The sequence below is a fragment of the Agelaius phoeniceus genome, chromosome 5, assembly GCF_051311805.1.
Source record: "Agelaius phoeniceus isolate bAgePho1 chromosome 5, bAgePho1.hap1, whole genome shotgun sequence".
Lineage (NCBI taxonomy): Eukaryota > Metazoa > Chordata > Aves > Passeriformes > Icteridae > Agelaius > Agelaius phoeniceus.
Genome location: NC_135269.1, coordinates 42,323,151 through 42,343,016, shown reverse-complemented (window position 1 = coordinate 42,343,016; position 19,866 = coordinate 42,323,151). Strand labels below are relative to the sequence as shown.

The 19,866-nt window shown below is 34.8% G+C and overlaps 1 long non-coding RNA gene across 1 annotated transcript in view; it reads right to left on the bottom strand.

The window, feature by feature from the left end:
- Positions 1–19,866, bottom strand: part of LOC143694146 (uncharacterized) — a 59,183-nt gene that overhangs the window by 38,581 nt on the left and 736 nt on the right. The window contains exons 2-3 of the long non-coding RNA XR_013182422.1: positions 16,342–18,823; positions 811–881 (exon numbers count right to left, since the gene is read on the bottom strand). This is a non-coding gene — a long non-coding RNA (uncharacterized LOC143694146). The remainder of the gene's footprint in view (positions 1–810; positions 882–16,341; positions 18,824–19,866) is intronic.

Below are 19,866 nucleotides of genomic sequence, written 5' to 3'. Positions count from 1 at the left end.
TTTGAAATAGTAATTTTTCACTGCAAAGAAATGTTCTTATAATCTTCATAACTTTGTATATTGAGTCTTTTTTGATGCAACAATAACTGCTTGGTCTGTTTGCAGCAGTCATATGATTTCATAATTCAAATTGGCAGATTCAAAACTGTAGAAAAGTATTTATGAATATATGTATGCTTATATATGTATGAATGTGTGCATGTAAATATATAACAGAAAAAAAGACCCTGCAACATAAAAACTAGGTAATACCTGTAAATCATGTTCTGGTTGAATATTTCTAGGGAAAAAATGAAAAAGTATCACTTGGAATGGAAATAGATCTTTTTATAATATGAACTGTTTATTCATAGAAATGTCATAATAGACATAACAGTAATACCAGCATGCTAAGAGCAAATTATATTTAGGAGCAAGTCTGACCTTATTTGTCACAGACTCATTTTTCGCTTTCAGTTTTGCTAATAATAATTTTCAGAAAAGCAGAGGAAAAATTGATGTTGTAGTTTATCAAAAGCTAGGGAACTGAATATTTTAAAGACAGCTATTATTTCTTATTGAAACTGTGTGCCCAGTTTAGGAAATATGTGACAGAATTAAAGGTTTTCAAAGCAGGCACTGTTCTTTTGTAACAGGTACAGGTACCCCCACACCCACACCCCAAGACAGCAGGCAGACTCCATGTCTCAGCTGTTTAACTAGCTCTTTAACTCAAGACTAGAGCTGGAAACTTCCTTCTGAAGAAAGGCATTTCAAATTATGCTTCTTCCTTGCCTGTCGTTTTCCTTGGAAGGAGAAGAAAACACCTACCAACCAACTTTTGTTCATGGCCATGCTGTGAAGCACGTGTATTTCACAGTATGCTGCAGAGATGGAGCAATCTGTCAAGGACAGAAGGAAATTAAATTATTAGAGTTCAATTAATGTTAGCTTAATTCAAGTAAGGGTAATTGTCTGTTTAACATAGGACCTGGGAGAAAACTGATTTAGATCAGTCTGTTTTTTCAATGGGTATTTTAGGCTCATTTGCATGATAGGAAGTTGAAGAGTGGTGACCATACATAGGTTAGATGGGTATTGAAAAAAATGCTTGAAAAAGAAGTGGGACTGTCAGGTTTCCAGAGAAAACTCCTAAAAAAAATTAAGAAAATAAAGATCCAGGAAAGTTTTAAGTATCCTGAACTTAGAAGATGAAGAAACTCAGCATAAGCTATGCCACCCAGGCATATGGTGGACTATTGACAAAATACTGAACATTGGGAGGTTCTCGATAATCAGCCTGAAAAGGGATCCTTAGATTTAAGAACCTGTCTGATATTTACTGATAATATTACTGATAATATTACTGATAATATTACTGATAATATTTACTGGAGACTTTTCTGAACTCACCTGCCCTTTGTACATGCCGGGTGATTGTCTAAAACATCAATATCTCCACGTAGTTGCTTCTCTTCATATAAATGACATATAAATTCTTGCTAGAGAGAAGGAAATTAAGTGCTCTGCAACTAAAACTCACCCCTGTGAAGAACCACAGTGAAGGTGAATTCTCTTCTTTAGTTATTATCTGTATCTATGTGGAAAATTAATTGCAACTGGAATGTGAAGACAGACCTTTTCTGCTTGTAGAGTTTTCTCATGTTTTGGGTATTAATTTGAGAGAAGAGCCAGTAAGATTAAAAAAAATATTAGTAAATAGAGCATGAAAAGGTCTCACATTTGAAAAGAAAAACATTTCCATAAGGAAAAATCTGGATTGTTTGTTATTTCAAATTATTTTGATTGATTTGAACTTGGTAATAAACTGTTTGCTCAGAATGATCCTGTTCTGCTGAGTGCCCAAATTTTAGTTCTGAATTCATGACAGTGCTCTAGCTTCTTGGAAGAGAAAAAAAAATATTTTCTTTTTTTGCTTTCTCTAACTCCAGTGTTGATGTCATATGTACTGACACAGTACTAATAATGTCACAAATCTCCCCCTTGCCCAAAACTATAGCATTCTGTAATAACCTCAAGACAGAGAAGTTCCAGAAAGAACAATGTTAAATAGGACAGGATTCTACTGACAAAACTTACAACCAAATTTGCTGTGGAAGGCATTTTGTCTCATTAGAAAGTAAAGTGTAAGACATTTGTTAAGTTGAAAGATAATCTTTCCTACTTAATAAAAACTAAATATAATAGTTACCATATCAACAGGGACACTCCAAGAGTGAAATTACTACATATTTCATATTTCTAATTCTAACACAAACTTAACTTTTCTTTTATAAAAAGCACATCACTGTACATTTTCCACAGTTCATGCTGGACGCAGACAATAATAATGGCCTGGAATAAAAACACTCTTACATTCAGTGCTTAAGAATAAAAGGATAATATTCATTAACTCTTCTGAATAGCCTTCTGTATCTAAATCTGCACTTAATCCTGATACATTTATTTTTCTCCTCTAATATATGAGTATGCTTTCACTGAAGCACATCAAACTCCTGTATTTTTAAGTTAGACTTGTGCTACTAAACATAGAAGGTTCAAGTTTGCCACCTTACTGCCTTATGCAAAAACACACAAGAAAAGGCTTATTTATGCACCTCATTTTACATCAGCCTCAATGCTAAACAAAAGATAGCAAGAAAAAACCCATATAATAAGGGCACATGGAAAAAAAAACACTTTTCTGTCCAAATGTTGCAAGGTGATATTTCTGACTGGCAAACAGCTGACAGTGAAATACCTCACAGTGTTTTCATTAGGAATATGCAAATTGTTAATACAAAAATTTTCCAGACCATTAAGCATGCTAAAGTCAGCAATGATTTTATTAAATCATCCCAAAAACTGACAGGAAGGTTATGCAGTGTCTGAAGGACAAATCTTATGTGATTACAATGGGTGAGCACTGTCATGAGCAAACTATACTGGAAATGGATTTCTCAGGTAACAATAAAACCGGAAATACTACAGCCTTAACTGATAAAATCATGCAGAAAATTCCTATAAACATATACCCTGCAATATTTTGGCTACAACTGGCTTTGAACCTTAATTACATCTTTACAAAAAATTCCTTGTCGTCAGATTTAAGCATTCTGATTTTTTCAAGGGTAGGAAAAGCAGCATGATCTGCAAGGAAATTTAAGAACTATTTCACCAACTCATGACCTGTTATTAGATATTAGCTATTAGATATTATTAGTATTTCATGTGTTCCCATTCCACTCAATCATCACACTCCACCAAAAATTTGTTTTCTTCTGTAATTACTAGCTACTCTTGGACCAGCAGGAGCTTTGCAATAAGTGTATGCTGCCGAGAGGCAGGCAGTGATACAGCACGCCAGCTCTCCTCCCTCCTTGTTAGTGCTCACACTACAAGAATTTTTTTCAATCAGTAGCCCCAGCTGATTGTTATGTGGCTTTTTCAGGCTTTTCTTTTATAAACTGCTAACTAATTGATTACTCCTCAGTTAAAGACTTGCATGACAAAATAATGGCCAACAGACTGCGACAAGTTAGCTATCTCAGAAGTGAAGTGGATTACAGAGGATTTCTTCAGGACAGTGCTGTAGGGCAAAGAGGTTGCAGAAACAGGTATGGCAGAAATACCAGTAGCACATTACTGTGGCTGAGTTAGACACTCTCTAAACCATCTTTAGAACTGATGGATGATACTAGACACCTCAAGGACAACTCACTGGAGCAATTTTGGATCACCACATTAAGGTGAGCTGAATCTTTTCTGTAGCGTCTATTTTTCCCTGTTGATTAGATGGCATAGCTAAGGTGGATAGCTAAGACTAAATTTAGTGTCTAGTTTTCAAACAATTTTTTAGAAAAAAATGCATACAATCCTAAAGAGCATCCTAGAATATAAATTCTTTGTCCTTTGATAAAATTTATTTGTCCTTTTGATAAAAAAAATTGTCCTTTTGATAAAAACATGACAAGCACATGCTCTGGAAATAACATATCTGAAGGGAAAGCAATCAGAATTTGAAACACAAAAAATCTCTCATTTGATTTTCCACTTGTCCTAAGCAACAATGCCATACACCCTTCTCCATGCTTATTACATTTTTGGAGATTTTATGTGTTTGTATTGTATTTATGTGTTTGCATTTTCAGAAATTAACAAAATAGTTGCTATCTGCACATACTACTTTTACACATTAGTATATTTATGTTCCCTGCTTTGCTCTATACCAAACTCAGATCAGGAATTGACCACAAAAACCTTCCTAGACCTCTTTTCATGTGGAAACAATTACACTGATGCACGCGATTGTATCGATAGCTAAGATTGGGTTTTCTTTCTTTCTATTATCAGTCTTGAATTTCATCTGCGGTTTTTCAACATTCATTCACCTACAAGTGTGAGCTTTTATTGTGTGGAAATACTTCAGAAACAAAAATTTTAAAAAATGGCTTTGAATTGTTTATTCAAATTCAATACTATGTAAACATTAATTTCATAGATGTTTCTATCCAAGCACCTGTCTCTTGGTTTGATTTTTGTTTGTTCGTTTGGTTTGTCTTTTCTTTTTGTTTGGTTTTGTTTGTTTCTTTAATTACCCATCTGGCATAATGCCATTTTTGTGATTACCAAACTCCATTACCATATTACAAAATATACTGATAAAAAGCCATACCATAAAATATAGAGCTTAATATGAAGCTTTACATAATTTTTTCACCAATTTTACAGTATATAATTATTTCATTAATATAGTTTATAGTTATAAAAATTACAACCTTGCGAATTGATATTGTTACTTGTTAATCAGAAAAATCAGGCACTTCTTGGATATAAATTACTGTTTTTATAGTTTTCAAAATTTATTCAAAAAATGTGGGTTCATCTGTTACTGATCCTGTACACTTTTTCCTTAAGAATGAAATTCAAATTTAAATTACAAAATAAGAAAGATCTAGAAGATAATGGTAAATTTATTCTCTCTGAGACAAGAATCAAGGCTATTTGTAGAATGCAGTTATCTTACTGAAGAAACAAACAAAAGATTTGCTTTACATTTCTGAAGTCAAATGGCCACTCCTTTTTTTACTGATAGACATCCACTAAAATGCTTTCCTTGGGTATGACCATAAACCATGGAAAAACCTGTGATGTGTGATGGATCGTTCAGCTGATTTACCAGCTAACAAAAGAATGCTACAAGAATCCAGCCACACCAGCAGGAAAAATGCCAGTTATTTTACCACAACTACTTGAAAATTAGGCATGAAACATTTATGTCATCAGGGAAAATATCTGCATTCAGATATTCATTCCCAGAAACTTGGAAATATGGCAGTTACTTAAATAAAATACAGCTACTGCATAACCAGGCTTATTTACACAATTATACATAATGCCAATTTCACTTCATTGTTGTTTCCCAAAATGAGATTTCTGCTCTTAAATGCAGAATGAGACCAGCATTTTAATTTCTGCTCTAAATAACACAGAGGAGGACAACATTGAATGTGGCTCTCTGCCTCTCAGAGAAACATTTCTCTGATGTTGAGCTGTTCCTCTCCTTTTTATTCCTCTCTCACAAAAATGATTCACACTTGTCTTGACGAGGGATTCACAGTCTCCCAAACATCCTGAATCAATCTGTTGTACAAGGTGCATCCTTTCCTTGGTGAAGAGAATTAATGCAAAGCAAATGCCGTCACCAAAGCTTACAGCAACTCCTTCCAGTCCTTATCAGTGCATTTTGCTTCATCCACAATCATATTTGTATACTTCATCTGAACATGTTCCCTGCCTTTAAGATGCAAGGACAGAGAAAGATTTTCCCAGTTTCACTGTCAAATAATCTCACCTGTAGAGAGTGCATGATTACATGAGGGCAGCCTCTCTTGCTATCTGAAAATACCACATAAGCCAAACAAAAACAAAATAAAACCAACTCTGGCAGCAAGCTTTTAGTTCCACGATGGATTTCTTTCATATAAAATTTAAAAAAGATGGTTTTATAGCACATAGGGTCGATATTTGTGGCTGTTGAATGAGGTAGAGAACTGTAGACAGTTGAGAAAATTAATTTAGTTTCCTCAGGATTTAGAGTCTCCAAGACAGCAACTCACATAAGAGTAGCAAGCAGAATCTGGACAAAATCCATACTCTTAATAAATTACTTGACTGCGTGGCTAAGGCTGATCATCTATGCAGATTAGAGATGTTTTTAAGCAAGACATTTTAAAAACCTTCTATTACAGAATATACACAGTCTACTTAAGTTTATTGGGATTTGTGCTTGTAACTGGCCATTGGAAGGTGCAATAGAGCATCTTTTCTCCTAGTCAGGAAAGAGATGTGGCTTTCTCATCACTATGTAATTGCAGCCCTTTGGGCTTTGTTCTGAAAGAGAAGTCCTTATGGTACAAAGCCCTTATGACAGATTTGTTCTCAGATCTTCATCTTTAGATGGTAATGCAGAGCTTAGAGCTGTCATTCAAGCTTTCCTCACTGTCATCTTTGCTAGTAAATAATGTACTTGATTCAGTACCTTTGCAGCTTTATATGGCTGTCAATGCACTAAAAAATAATAGGTTAGTGCTCCTGCCAGAAGTAAGAGAGAGTTATAGTGGGGGATCATCAAAGGAATCAAGTGTGTTACAGTTATAGCTTATCCCTCCCTCCCAATCTGGGATCTTGATTTCTCTGCAAACATTTCTTACAGATTTGCTTATCCCCTTGAAAAATTAGAAATAATATTTCTCAGAGAGACACTATAAAGCCATGTCCATGAGATTCTAAAACCAGCAGGCTGATGATTTACTTTTCAATGACAAAAGGCTTGTTCAGCTCTTCTTCACTTCAGGCCATTATTCTGTGAAGTACCTCTCATTCTAAGTCTCAAAAATCATACTGAAACTGTGTGGAGAAAAAGCACTGTGTGGAGAATGCCAGTTCAGCCCTTTACAGATCCACATTTCTACTGCAGTCCATGCACTTGGCTGAGGATGTAGTCACAGCATTAAATTTGTCTTATTGAAATAAATAGTGTAAGTGTGTAACGCGATGGCCACCTACAATGTTTTAAAGAGTGATTTAACATTTCTTTAAATATATGCATCACAAAACCATCAGCATGGGGTTTTGTGAGGAAAATTACAATAAAAGAGATTTTTTTCAAGAAGCAACAACACTGTTCTGTATTTTAAAAACACTATTACAACTAAATTGTAATATAATTATAATTAATTGAAATAAATACAATTAGAATTTTTCTTTATGTATCATATTATTAGTTTCAGAAACCTGCCAACTGCAAAATTTCTTGTTGTTTCTTTTGCTCTTAAAAAATTGACTACAGTAATTTTCAGCCAAAGACTCACAAATGATACTAATGTAGGAATGTGAGTAAATTTGAAAACTACAAAATTATCATTTAGAATTAAGTGATAATATAAAAAACTTTAAAGAATTAAATAAATGGCAATATTTCCATGTTTATATTTTGAATGTGTCTGTGTATTTCTTATTAGATTGCATTTTATATGAATTCTGTCTCAAAATGTTTCAAAAGATGAAACTTTAATAATTTTTAAGAGAAACAGATTTGGATACCAGGGTTGTCCAAAGTTGTATCAGTTCCTCTTTAAAATTCAAGAAGCTGTTCTGTTTTACTGACATATCTCTAGACTAATTTATTACTTGGAACTGCTATTTAAAACAAATACCTTGAAAAAATGTGATACCATAGGAGTGACATCAATAGTCCTTCCAAAGATCTATTGTGGGCCTAGGATGAAGATGTCATTGCAATCTGTTGTATTTATGAAAGTCCTGTTTAAATCTTCTCTTTACTCACTTCTGTAGTTCTGGCTTTATAAAACATTCATGGTTCTTTCTTTGCACCTCTGTTGTCTGGTTTCCTCTTCTAATTTCCATTTCACCTCTGGTGTCCCTGCAGCATTCCAATTCTAAAAAAATCTGCTAAACATGTATGTGTAGTAGAGGGTAAAAGAATAGTTTACTTCAGCTGTGAAGGGGAAAAACAAGCCTTTTGTGCAACCTTTGCCCACTCCCTGTTATTGAAGCCAGCCTGACATTATCTGTTTCTATCTCCTTGCCTACTCATGTTTGAACATTTTTTGGATTAGGGGAAAATGACCCCAGCAGTAAAACCTTATCTCATTTGTCTATGTCTACACTGCTGAATAAAGTAGGAATGGAGAGCAAGCTCAAACCCTGAACCCAGCCATTCATTCTGCTTAATAATTTACATACTCTCTGGCATGGTTTTCATGTGTACCCTCCTACTTTTCTGGAAAATGCTTGGCATTGCAAGAACCAAGGGCCATCCCCCCACCCCAAGCTCTCTCCACCTTGCAATCCCCTGCTAACCTACGATCACCTCCAGCACTGTTCCAGCAAGTCTTCCACCTTGAATACACCCACAAGCCCTGTCTAGTCTATGACTCCTCAGAACCTGTAACAGATGCCCTCAGTAACAAGCTCTGAAAGCAACATTCTGAGCTTCAACATTCTTTCATTATTTCAAACATATTAACTGACATATAAAGAAAATGAAAATTCATTACTGTATGTTTGAATCCAAGGATGCTGTCCCAGGCACAGCCCAAGGCTAAGAATATGATGTGGCTGTGGCCAGTCTGTGGCAGTTGTCCTTAGAGCTGAAGAGAGTTCCCTGGCTGTTACAAGTAGGAGGTATCACCGGTTGTTGCAGGGGTGAAGATGCAGATCAACGTTACTGCTGATACAGAAAGTCACTAAACTTGTCAAGGTTTAACTATTTATGGGTCCACATTCTTAGTATGAGGGCCTGGAGGGAAATAGAGTTTGTATGTTTGTATTTTTTTTTTTTTTTAATCTAAAGAGACTTCACTAAGCATTTTGGATTCAGGTGCTAAATTCTTCCCTTAGGCTAAACACATAAACAATCAAGAAGGACTCAACTTTTTTAAGGCACATCTGATGCTACCCTTTGAATGTAGCTCACTGTACAAAGATCTTGCAGAGCATTATGTCTTTCCCTCCAACTCCAACAAGCTTAAATCAACAGCTTTCATATCACAAGTAAACTGCCTCCCAGTAAAACTGTAGCTTAGATGGGGCTCACAGTGATATCCAAAGCACCCAGCTAAAAGTGTTAGTTTTGGATAGGCTTCATAGTGTTGCTGACATTATTATTTTGTTTCAATCCTACACTAAATGAGATGTGCATAAATTATCTAGGGAGAGTTTAAAGCTATGTATAATGCCTTCTACCAGGAAGCTCCAAGCTCTAAGTAGTGTGACAAGTGAATGCACCCCGGTAATCACAATTTTTCAGGCAACGGTTTCTGAAGGAAGCACTTGTGTCTTGTCATAGACTGAACTTTCTCTTGCCAGCTCATGAGACTGTCCAGCAAGCAGTTTCTAGATTGGATCTTTTGGGAAATGGTTTTTAGGTTTCTAAAACATAATAGAGTTCAAATTTTTCAAGACAAAATAATTTTGCAATCGTATACATTACTACAAACCTCTAGACAGAAAAACATGGTCTCATTACATACAGACATCTCCAGATTTAGAATAGCAGAAGAGTATGCATCTTCTGAAACATTTTGATCAGTTTCAGGTATGGAAAGCATAGAACTGAAAATTCAATATATGTGAATCACAGAAAATCACTTTTAAAGGTCTTAGCAAAAGACATTGTTCCATAAAAATAATATAAAGGCTACTATCTGAATTAGAATAGCTGTAGGGAGTAGGGAACTTGGTGCTGAAGGAGTTAAGAATTATACTCTTTTTTGAGTAGGAAATTGAAGGGGAAAAAAGCAGGGAGAGAATCTGCCTGGCCTCTGCAAATGATGCAAAAAATGATCAGCTTTGGAGAGGATAACAATTTGTCTTTTGGCAAAATTATTACGGTGCATTTCAAAAATTGTTCTCTGCATGAGATGCCCCAAGATTGTTGTTAAATCAATGGTTGCCTACTGTTGTGAATGGCCTCAATTAAGAACCAGGGTAAACTTCATAGATTGATGAAAATACTTGTGTTAATACACTTCTTAATGGACAGCTTTATCTAACTACATAGTGCAGTTAAAGAAAATATTTCACTCCTAAATTTATATCATGAGTTCTTGGAATGAATAAGTTTTATTCTTTCTTGCATCAATACATAGCTAATAGGTCAATAACTACAGGGAGCAACTCGAAGCTTGAATAAAAAAAGAAGACATATATTCAAAAAGTTAATTCAGAGCTTAATTTTAAAGCAGTGTCAAAATAACTTAAAGATGTGAGTAAGGAGAGTAAACAGAAACCTTGGATGTGGGTAATGCTGTATCCCATTTCAGTAGAAAGAGATCATAACACTTATCAGATAAGAGAAGCTCTAAAATGCATCCATTTGGAGTGAGGAGTTTTGGGAAGAAAATATTGATGAACTCTGGGAAGAAAAGTTCATTTTAATGTAGATGTCCAATCTTAAAAATTATTCAAACAACATAGTCATAAATAGCAGAAAATTAAACTTGATTGCCAAAAATGCCCTTTGAAATCCTCTTTCTGAGACTTAGAGAAATACACCTCTGATAGCACTGTGCATGCACACTTCCTCTCCAAGAAATTTTAGATTCTCAGTAAGACACTTTCATGACTTCCCTAGAAACTTCAAAACTGCATAATCAAGAGTTACTTGAGTTTAAGCAAATATAGTTCACCTCATTCATGTTCCTTCTTTAAAAAAAAAAAACAAACAAGTTTATATAGAACTAATAGGTTAAAATGGCCTCTTGTTTCCTCTTACTAATTTGGATTTAATTTAGCCTCTCATCTCATCCACAAATGGAAGCCATCAGATTATGAAAACTCATTTATTCCTAATTTGCTGTGTGTAAGTGTATATGTGAAGGTGGGACAAAGACAAAGAAGACTTTTGTATTAAGGAGGTAAAGTAATAATATGACAAGAAATATGATCTGATGTAATTCTGATTGATGTTCCTTCAGTCTATAAAATACTGAGATATATGACAAAGAAAACAAAATCTGTCCAAATAGTGTTAAGGAAGTCACTATGCCCCATAAGCATAGGCATAGAGGGAGTTGCTGCTGTGCATCAGTATCTTCTTTTTTTTTTTTTTTCCCTGAATTTGCATTTAAGCTTTTCAATTCTTAAAGTCAAATGTATTTATTCTGTAAATCCAACACTGGGTGCATTTGACAAACTAGAAATAGTTCTTCCCCTCTTTCCTGTAACTGCAGTAATTTAGTAACATGATGCAAAATGAAACATACCCCATAGCAAACACCTTTATTGTGCTAAGTGTTCCCAATGGTATCTTTTATTTCTGCTTTGTCTTCATCCATTGAAGGACTGCAGCTAAGGCTGGTTTCAGATAAGGTGATATGAGTAGAGATGATGGTGATGATGTTAATTTTACAAAATATAAATTCTTTCACAAAATTCATTTTCAGTCCCTTCAAAATGATGTGAGTGCAACCCAAATGTGCTCATTACCAGAATTTTCAAAATTTCATTACATACACACAAATGCAGGACTATCATTATGCCTGTTTAATCCATTGCTCCTGACATTCATACAAAATATGGCAGTACATGAGTCAATTCCCAGCTTTCTCACAGATCCTAGGTTAGCTTCAGCGTACAAAGCAGAAATGGGAGAGCATTTTTAGCTTTAACTCTGTTGTATTTTATTAGTGCTTTTAAATCCAGTGGTTATGGAAAGTTTTTCTGAACCACATATTATCAAGCTATTTCTCTCTCTGACTCAGTGATATCTCATATAAAATGGAGTATCCCAAACATGTGGATATCATACCCATAAATTTCCCAGCCTTCACACACTCCACTTCCCACCTCTTATGGTTCTTGCCTGAACTCAGGTTTGTTCTCTTTCTGAGGATAGGAATGTGAAACAGTTTATTTCATAGTTTAAATTATTAATTTCTCCTGGGGCTATAGATATTTTGACAATAATGCAGAGAAGAGAGGAGATGAGGCTTCTCTTAATTCTGGTAGAATTGTCCTCTTTTCAAAACCATTCACAACTTGGCATTTAGGATCATAGAAGTTTAAGATTTAATTCCTGTAAGCTGAACTGAAAACTAAATCTAAGTTGCACAGTGAACATGGATAACACTCAAACATAAAGAAAGGTTTGGCTTTCTCCAGCAGCTTTGTCTGGATCTGGTCCATCTTCTTTGTTTTTTCTTACCTGTGCTTCAAGAAAATTGTTAATACAAGGCCACATGACATTTTAGTCTCAAACTAGGTGATTTTTTTTTCATTACACTCAGAACTAAAGTAGATAAATAAAACCCCAATTGCAAAACACTTGTTTTTCAGAATAAAAATTATTTCTATTGCTTAATTTGGAAGCGAAATTAAAAAATCAATTCTTTGCACAGCCATAACATATACTCAGTGTCATTGACTGACATAAATTCCCTGAAGTACAAAAATTACCAAAATTAACTGAAAACTATATCCTTTTGTTATTGCTGAGATCTGTCACAAGTAATTTTAGAATCACTTATTGATCTTTCATTATTAAGATTTAGAAAAGCACTCATTTGCTAATGTGAACACTTCTGAGTTCATTCACAATAAAAATAATTACCATACCATAGCAAAATGAAATACTCAGAAAAAACACCAATAAATTATCCCAAATATTACTCCAATATAGAAAGAGATTTCCTCCATCAGAATTTTTTGATTTTTTTTTTGGAGGGTGAGCTGTTTGTTTGGGTGGCCTTTTCAAAATGTTTTTAAGCCACAATATCTTCATCACTTTTGTTCAAGATAATGTCAGAAATGTATGACAAAAGTACTAAATAACACACTTTTCTAAGACACAAAATTAACTGTATAGTCATATATGCATAACAAAACATGAGTGTTGCTTTATAAACAAGAAATCAGTCTCATTGTGTTTACTCAAAGCATGACTATAATTTCCCAAATTTCTCTCCTTTAAAAATTCTCATTGAGAAATGAATGGAAATTGAATTAATTATATATGCATCCAATTTGCCTTATACAACCTTTGGGTGTCATTCTCTTATTGTATCTGACAATTTTAAATGATCCATATCCCTACAAGACTGGGTTTTTAAATGAATATTACTTCTTTTAATGTATTTCTGTAACTCTGGTTAGCTAATTTTTTATGAAGTCTATAAGAAACTGAGAATATAGCTGTCATATGTGGGAGAAAAAACTCACTGAACACCAGTATTTACTATCAAAGCAGAAAATAGCTGAACATTGAGTATTTCTACCTGTGCCATGTCTGAACACACTGAACAAGGAGATGTTACACACATAAAAAACAAAAATCTTCTCCATGAATATCCCAGCTCAGCTGCCAGGTGGGGCAGGTCTGCAGTAGCTGCATTGCTGGCCTGGGTTCATCAGCCATAGCTTTGGGCTTGTCAATGAATAAAACATTCCTGCTCCTGCAAAGCTTTATGGGGTTCACGCCATCTCTAAGAAGAGTCTTTATAACTTACACAAAATACAAGTAAAGCAAAATTGTGCTATTTTTTAGCTTCTACTGGTATTATATCCACACTACAGGATCATTTCAAAGCCCACTTTTCAAATGGAGTATGTTAGCAACTTTGGAGTACTTTAGCAACCTGCACTTAAGTGACCAACAAAGTTTTGTCTTTATGTTTAGGTACATACATTGGTGGGCAGACAGGACCAGGCTGAAATTTCTCTCATTGCATCTAAAATAAAATCAGGGAAGATATTGCAAACCTCGTCTTTTCCATTTTGTCACTGTTCAATGTTGAAGACTGTAGAAATCTATTACCCTGGAAGTTCATAAGTTATCATGCATAGCATGGCTTTTGGTTTTATTTTCTTTTAGTTTAATGAAAAATGTGCTTATCTAATTCAGAAGTATCACCCAAAATTTGAAGTTTTTGGGTAAAAAAACAGTGACAAGTTAGGACACAGGGTGGATATAATGAACTATTGAGCAGTCAAAACTCAGCTAAAGGCATTGTGATAAATCTGGTTTGAGTCCACTGATTCCTTTTCACACCAAAAAGGATGGCAATGTGCAAATGAGGGAAAAGTCAGAAATAAAGAAATTTCATTTACCTTTAGATTTTTAAACTGCTGCTGTTTATACTTGTGCCAACACACTGGCTTATCTTTATAGTCAACAGAGACAAATGGGTAGTGCCAGAAGAAAATTCCATTGACCCATTTTAGACCTTTTTGATGAAATTAACTGTGGCCTTCAGATACCTATTTCTAATCACTGAGAATAAGCCAAGACGCTTAGCTCCAATGTAGCTACTACTTTGAAACTTTCATTAGGTTTTATGAATCAAACCTAGAGTAACTGAAATTCCAAACGTCGCTGGCAAAGGCTCCTCCATGATGAAACTCTTTAATGTGGAATGTTTGTGACCTTGCTGAACTTTCTTATGACCCTGCTGCACACACAGAACACTATAAGCCCTATAAGAAGGGGCTGCTATATTTCACTGTGTCTATCACCACAACTCATCACTGTTTGAAAGGTAAAGGATAGGAAGAGTAGCTTGCAATCAGAGACAACAGGTCCTCTTAGCCATTCCTTCGTCAGCCAAGAGAAGGTGTATTTTCTATCAGATTTGTCAAATTATACTTTTCTGTGAAAGTAGTTAAATGATTTTATGAACTATTACTGAAAAAATAAAACCAAACCATACCAGAAAACCTAATTCTCTGATATTCAGCTACCCCAGATTTGTGAATAGGTGGGCTCTTGATAATAAAAATCCTGACAAAGCTGTATTCAAATGTATGGTTATTTTTGGCCATTCTAACTGCAGTAGTGGTAAAATGTTCCTACATTCCATTTTATGGCCATGATGATTTTATATAAAACCTATACCCATTATTCCAGTGATTTGTATGGGACAGAAATATCTGTAGATCTAGATAGTTAATGTGCAGGCTAATGGGAGCTACAGGGTAAAGTCTGCCCTTAATTCACTGACTTCTTTCAAAGATCCAGCTCTCTGTGCAGCCTAATAATCTACTAATGACTCAAACCATTTCTAAAGTATACAGGCATCAATTCCAGCCTTGCAAGAATTTGTTTGCATCTCACTGGTTTTCTTCAATGTCAAAGCTCTATCCACAGCATCAAGCTAGTCTATTTTAAGAAGTGCTTTCAGAAAAGATGTCCTTATCAGGAAAGATTTTTTTATTTAATAGGAAAAGAATATACACAGTATACAGCACAGATGAAATAAAATTTAATGAAAAATATTCTATTGACATTAAAAAAACCTCCCAAACTATTTGTTTCATATCCAATACCCCACCACAGTTCTACAGGATATTTTCATATTGGAAAATTGAAAAGGTTTAGAGGACTGGTTCTGACATCATTTGTGTCCATAGCTAATCCTGAGTACTACCTACACAGAGCAATGGGGAGGGTTGCAGACAGCTATGGGTTCTCTGCATAGATCTTTTCGAATTGCATTTCTTTTCTTCCTTTTTGAGCTATTTAATTGCCTAGTTTTCAATTTCCATATCTTTGTTTCAGGGTCTGCAACTATCCCGTAAAGAAATAATATTCATCATAAATAGAATAGGAAAAATATATGATATTTCTATGATAATTTCTACTTGAAAAGTTGCACAAGGAACTTCAAGGAGTTTGTTTCCAACTAGCTGTTCTAATTCTTTTCTGGGTATGTAAGGTTCTTATATAGCTTGTTCATTCTATATTAGAGCAACTAATATCAGAGATTTAAGTCCTCCTTCTCTTGGCCTCATCTTCATCTGTTCAGGCATGCTGGCTGCCTGCCACTGCTCTGCAGCTGTCTAGGCTCTGTCTCTGTAGCTGAGGCAGTAGCCACACTGTAACCTTAGTTTGACCATAACTTGGACTGTGTCTTTTGCTATTGCTTCCTGATTTTATTTTATGGTTGGATTCCAACTTACTCCATAGTATATTAGCTGGAGATCTTCAGATTAACCCAATGCTCTAAAAAACCCTGTGGTGTTGATGTTATAAGAAGCAAAAATCTCTAGGATAGGGGATGAATGACTCCACAGTAGACAGAATCACTACAAAGGAAACAAAAAACTGTTTAAAGCAAACAATTTTATTCACATGGAACTGTAAGGTAAGCAAGACATTTGGACACAAAAATTGGAATAATCTTGTGCATCAATAGATGCAGTGTCAGATTATTTCAGGTTACCAGTTCAAATAATCCTGTTAAAATCTTAAATGCATTGAATAAGCCTGAGAGATCCAAGATGTACATTGATACACATTTTTAGAACACAAGCACATGAAGGTACCCAAGATTGCTTTACCTGGCCAATAGCTTTGGGTACTGTTGTATGAAGTGCACGAGTCACAGCAAACAACAAGCGAAGATCCAACAATTTTACAGAATCCAGATTTGTCTTTGGGAGAAACCCAGGAAAGTTCTTTTCACTATTTTTGTCAGGAACTTAGTGATATAAAAATATATTTTTAAATGTATTTTTCCAGTTTCTGGGAATTTCCTCCTGTAGAGAACTGCAAGACAGAAACTGACAGTACATTTCACATGATACCATAATTTTTGTCTGTGTTCAGGTAGAGCTTAGAGAATAACTCAGTTCCCTCTGAAATATCTGCAAAGCAGTTCATCAGCAGACAAGGCACCAAGAAGGGTCCACAGATTGCATTGACTCTTGTCTAGAACAAGAGTTTAAACATATTGTGTACACCTGAGCCCTTCTATATAGATGCCTAAGATGTCTCAATCTGCACCTAAGTCTCACCCTAGACCACAATAAATTGTTGCACAATTCAAGCTATTTGATAAGAAGTAGATATTTGAATACCAATCCAGTATCAGACTTGTGCATCCAAAGACATTACTGACAATGAGACAATGACTGACAAAAAATGTAAATGGTAAAAAATAAACTATTATTACTGATTTGTGGAATAAACAAAACAAAACAGTGTGATCCTGGGGCACCAGCAGAAGATACATCAGGTCTTATTGTTAAAGAACAAGAAAGTCACCAAAAAGTAAGAGGACATATATGAACATCTGCAAACACATTGCCATTGCCATTTGTTGGGAAAACAGTGTTTGTTAGCAATCTGAGACCTTCCCCAAAAGGAAAGTTGACTTCTGCTTCCTTATAGTGCACTTTAGAACCACACACGTAAATATTGTGTTTTTTCTTCTTCAAAAGTCTCCTGGTGTTGATTGTGTGTTAGGAGAAGAACTTATTTGTTAAATGTCCCCTAAAACGTAGACAAACATTTTTGACCTAATCAGTAAAGAAAGTAAATACATTATACACTGATGATTTTGACAGTTTTGAAGCATACCAAGCACTAGTATTCCAACCATACTTCTATATCTAAAGTTTTACCCACTCTGTAAAAATGTGATTATCCCAGAACCGCGTTGCAAAGTAAACCAAGATTATAATAATAAGACATAATGACATGAAGTGAAAGCTCTTCATGCATGATTTTGATCATATACTCTAGTGCTTTCATCACAATGAATAACAAGTGAAGTACTGAAGATTAGTACGATGTACTCATGGTATTCAAGAAATCCATTATGTTCTGTGAACCTCTTCAGGAGCTGGACTGTCATGTTTCCTTGAGTGCAGAATATGATCCCATCACAGTATGCTCACTGATGCTTAACATTTCTGCAAACCTATCTACACTCAAGGGCTTTATTCAGAGTATTATAGCTGCAGGAGGGTTCACATGTGGTTCCTTAGACAGCCAGCTCTCAAACAAGCAGGGGTTTAAGTGCCTTCATGATGAAATTCAGAATCCTTTCGGGGGAACCCTTTTCCTTTTTCCTGATGGTAGAGCAAAGAGCTTTGGAAACACTCAGGCATGATGTTTTTCTGAACAGTTAATCTAAGTCATGTGCCTATATAAAACAGACACCTTCATCCCCCAAGATTTAGAGTGCTGACTTAATATTTGAGCACAACCAGATAATGAAGGATCTCTCCCTTCGTGCACAATTAGCGAACTTGACCACAAATAGTTCCTCTGTTCAGACCTCCTACAGTAGAGCCTAAATTTCAGTTATATAGTGTGAGCCTGAGCTGAACTATTTATTCTGCACTTTTCTTGTTGAATCTGGATCACAGCACAGAAAAAGACTGAAATGCTCAAAGGATTCATAAGAGAGAGAAAAAAGTAAAATAGATCTGTTTCTTCCTAATTATAAGGATGCTTCTCTCTGAGTGATGCTTTCTTACTTCTGACTTTGCATGTTATTCTAAGTATTATTTGCAGTGTTTACAACAGCATGTTGCCAACATCTTTTTAGATTATAATTATTGCTATATTGCATTCTTATATAATAAACACTTAGGCAGATTTTGGAATTTTATCTAAAAAGCAATTTTTTGGCATTTCATCTTCTTTTAAAAGGAAATAAAAATAAATAAGTCAGAATGAAAATTCTCCTGCTACCTAAGAAGTTTTGTAATCTAATGAAGTTATGATAATTTACAATTGTACACTTGCATCTAAACTGAGAAACTGATATAAAAAAGGGCTCTAGACTGACCAAAGTCTGTCACTAGGATTATAATGGAAAGATGAATCAGGCCTCAAAACAGCAAATGGATAATTTAAAAATTTTCATGCATTTGTAAGGTTTAAAGCTCTGCCATTTTTTTGTTTTAGCAGTCATAAAATGAGATAGGAAAGGAAAACATCCTCAACAGTCAATACATAGAAGTGGAATTTACATATGCGCAAAACTAATTCATGTCCAGTACCTTAGTAAAACAGATGTTAGAACAATACCTAAAAAATAAAAACAGCAGTTACTTTTTAAGATTTACAGAGACTGTTCAAATGAATTACATTATTTCTGCAGCCAGGAACATGGACACATGCAAATTTTTTGTTAAAGGATTTTGAGAATTTAATATGTGGCTTTCCTAGCTACTGTAGTGTAACAACTGATACTGTAACTACCACTGTAATTGTAGCAAATAATACAGTAAAAAAGTTTGATGACACAAAACACAAAAGCATGTGTTTTGCTCTATGCTCTTTCAGTGTAAATGCACAGAATTTTTTAGACAGAATTTTTGGAGACAGATTTTTAAAAGCCTCTTTCAAAGTAAATTGAGCAGCAGAAGTCTTCCCCTTTTTCTTTTTTTTTTTGTTTTGTTTTTTGTTTTGTTTTGGGTTTTTTTTTGTTGTTTTGTTGGTTGTTTGGGTTTTTTTTGTTTTGTTTTGTTCACCTCCACAATAATTAATATTACACTGGCAGCAGTTATTTCCTGTGATCCACCTGAGCAGTTTAACAAAATAGACAGATGTCAGTGGATCAATTCGAGCACTTCTCTAATGGAAAGATGCCACTTTCTTTTTTGAAAAGGCCAAAAACTTATTTTCTGTGCCCATTCTCACAAAAACATCTCATGTTCTTTCCCTACAATCAATATAGTTCTATAAGAGATCAGAACCTAGCAATGGGAGTTACCAAATCAGTTTCTTTGCATGTTCATGCAAGATTTCACACTCTCTGTAGTCAGAAATTTGAGAATCATAAGAGTGACTTGAACAGAAAGACTCTTTAGGACTCTCGTAAATGCAGCTACTAAGATCAACACATTCTTTCACTCATAGACATTGGCCTTTCCCCTCTATCCTTTGTGCTCATGGTAAATAAAACAAAGATAGTTCCATTGTCTTAATATAAATATAAATTTCACCAAAAAAGAAGTAACTTGCCCCACAGACAGCCGTGGTCAGTGTGGCAGGAATACTACCAGTTGCACAGCAATATAAACAAAGTATCATGGAGGGTAAAAAGCGTGTGCAACTAGTTTTCTATT